The sequence below is a fragment of the Dendrobium catenatum genome, unplaced genomic scaffold (genome assembly GCF_001605985.2).
Source record: "Dendrobium catenatum unplaced genomic scaffold, ASM160598v2 fragScaff_scaffold_627, whole genome shotgun sequence".
Taxonomy (NCBI): domain Eukaryota; kingdom Viridiplantae; phylum Streptophyta; class Magnoliopsida; order Asparagales; family Orchidaceae; genus Dendrobium; species Dendrobium catenatum.
In genome coordinates this window covers 1,378,008-1,381,509 of record NW_021319089.1, presented here as the reverse complement: position 1 = coordinate 1,381,509, position 3,502 = coordinate 1,378,008, and positions in this window count along the sequence as shown.

Genomic DNA, 3,502 nt, shown 5'->3' with positions numbered 1-3,502 from the left:
ATGAGTTGTTAAGAAAGAGAGGTTTTATTATTACTTTTAGATGTAAATGCTGCTTTCATGTTGAGAATATGCATCATGTTATCATATTCGGTCCAATTGCTGTGAAGGTTTGGAGTTTTTTTTAGGCCTTATTTCATTTTAATTTCTATAGCCCTTGTATCAATGTTTTTAATTTGCTCGATGGTTGGTTTGTGAGTAATAGAGGTCATGTTCGGAATGTGATACCTTCCCTGATTTGTTGGTTCATGTGGTTGGAGAGAAATGACTCTCGGTTCAATGGGATTGCTATGGATCATCAAAGAATCATTTAGAAAATTAAGGATAAGGTTAAGGCTCTTTTTTCTGCTAATTTACTTGTTTTGAAAAATTTTAAGAACTTTCTGTTTACTATTGAGGATTTCGGTATTAATTTGGAGGTGGCTAACTCCCCTGCGTAGACTAGAAGTATTTATTGGTGCAAGCCTACTCCTAACTCTATTAAGTTGAATATTGACTGTATTCATGTTGGGAATAAGACTAGTGTTGGTGGTCTCATTCGTGATCACAATGGGGTTTTCTTCTTAAGTTTTTCTGGTATGACCGGTGACAGTGAAAGGATTGGTGGCCTTCTTATTGTTGTTCTTCATGGGTTGAATTTGTGTGCTAGTCTTGACCTTAAGAATATTGTTTTGGAGGTTAATTCTTTTTTTGATTTAAATTTTTTGCTTAATCTGGATGATGGTAACTTTTCTTACTCCTTATTTTACATTAGGAGGAGTATTAGAGATATCTTGGTCTCCCTTAACTGCTCGATCCTTTTCGACTATTTTGGAGGAGGCCAATGCTCCTACTCGGGCGTTGGCTAAGCTGGGCTATAATTGTGCTAATATTGCTGAGTTCTCTCTTAAGCAGTTGCCTGCCCCTATCAAAGGCATGGTTAATTTGGATTAAATGGGTTTATCATATGTTAAAGGTTAATTATTTTGGGAGCTGATTGTTGTTCTGCTTTTCTCGTTGCCTTGCGGGGGCTTTAAGAGGCTTGTGGTTTTTTGTTCTTTCTTATTTTATAGTTTGTGATGATGCTTGTCGGAGGTTCTCTCTGGTTTCTCGGGTGGTGGCTCTGTTTTCTGGGTGATTTGTTGTGGCATTATTTGGGTTTGCTGTTGTTGTGTGGGGGAACTGGTACTTCCGTGGCTTGTATGGCTGTGATTGGTTCGGTGTTGCTTACTGGTATTCAGCTGCTGATTAGTGAGTGTGGTGTGTATTTAGTTTTGCTGCAGGTTCTTTTCGATTACTATTTTTCCTGGAGCAGGGCAAGATGTATCATGCTCGGCTGTATCCTTTTTGGAACATCTTAATCTTTTGTTTAGTATTGTCAATTGCTATATTTTCGATTTGCATTTTCTTGTCTATATTTTGGTTGTGCAGGCTCCTTTTTGGGTGTTTGATTGGAAGATTTTTGTGGAGACCTGCAGCTGGGAGCATTTTGTTTGGTTTTTGTTTACTCCCTTTTTTTTGGGTGCTTTTCATTAAGTACCGTAGCATGTTCCTAGGTTGTTTTTGTATTGAGCTATAGTGGGGAACTCGAGCTCATAGGTTTTCTTTCATCTTGATTTTGTAGCTCTTTGAGCGGTAGTGAGTTTGAGTTCCTCTTAAGGATCTTGTAATTTTTCCCTTATATTAACGCATAGGCCCCTCTAGTGGGGTTTCTATATATATAAAAAAAACACAATAAATAATAAATGCAATAACAACATAACGGCATAAGTGTTATAAAACCAGAAATAACTGAACAACAACTCAACAACAATTCGAACATAACTAACCCCAAACCAAAATGCATGCCAAGCTAGAAAAGCACTGAATGAATCAAACTAGAATGCTTGCCAAACCACTAAACTAGAGTTACACACTAATGTATGTCAAATTTTTTCAGTTTTTTAAACTACCCGAGACAATATTCAAGATAATAACAAGTCAACAATACAACAACAAATCAAACAAACCCTAAACCCAAAAAATTCACTCAAAACTTCAAAAAATTCCTTCGGCATATATGAAATACCAAAAGATGCTTATAGATTAAGCTTCTAAAAGGAGAAAATAAAATAAAAAAGATAAGAGATACAAACAACGATGATCGATGTAAGTGTTCGTGGTAAGCCAAAGGATATGTATACGGTGAACACCCTGGACCAACACTATGCCAGAGAATGATAAGAGAGGAAACCAAAGATAGAGCCAGAGATCTAATGAGATCCAAAGAGATAAAATGGAAATCATAGACGAAGCAGCAAAGGAGATGAGTGTTGCAAATCTGGATTCAAATACTGTGATTTTGATGATAACAAATATTATTATTTCTTTACCACTACTATTATTACATATCTATTTTGTTTGCCCTGCTCACTACCTTTCAGGTCCAGAAAGATCACTTACAATGTAAATCAGCTAAAGATCAGGTAGATTATGATTAAGTCTGCTTGTAATTTCATTTCAATGTACTTTTACCTTTCTTGAGTCAAATCTTGAATATGGTGGACCCCAAGCTAATTAACCTTACACACACATATTCAGGTGGAGAAATTTGGTGAGTTAGAGAATTTTTCTATTTTGACCTAATCGTATAGGACAATTTGAAATCGTATTGGATGATAAGTTAAAAACATAAACCCTGATTAGGGCATCCTTGCTAATTATAAGTTATTAAACTAATCATACTAGACGATCCATATCATCTAGGACAATCAGCTTAGATGATGAAAAATAGCAAACAATTATAATTTAGGTAATATTTTGATTTTTAATTTTTTTTTTAAAATCATACAGGACGATATACATTATCCTGGACGATTTATAACAATCATGCCTTAATTGATCCAATGATTAGGGGAGTAATTATGTTTAAATTATTCAATCATATCATACAGGATGATTCCATTTGGATCGTACTGGATGATCTAGTATATTTTGTAGGATGATCCCTTATCATCCAAGAAAAAATCCATAATTTTCCTCTAATCGTCCAAGAGAATCGTACTTGACTTTTTGAGACATTTGCGGGACGATATGGAGATCTCCACCCATCGTCCAATGTCATACTGGACGATCAATATAGTATCTTTAACTAATCGTCCTGGATAATCACAGGATCATACTGGAAGATTTGTATAAATACTTGTACTGACCGTACAAAGCAACATTGATCGTCCTAGTACTAATTGTATAGGATGATCTATCGATTATCTTGGATTATCAGTTGCACAGAATTAAAAATCAGGGCTTCTTTCGGAGGCTTTGTATTTAAGCAATTGTATTAACCCTAGAGTTAATCTTTTTGCTGTGGAGTTGATCCATAAAACCGCCGGTAATCCATAAAACCGCCAGTTAATCTATAGTAACCGCCGGAAAAAAACCGCTGGATTTTGACATTTTTCCTGTAGTGTGATCCAAAAGAGAGCTTAAAGAAGGAAGAGGGAGGTCTAAAGAGAGAGAGAGAGAGAGAGAGAGAGAGAGAGAGAGA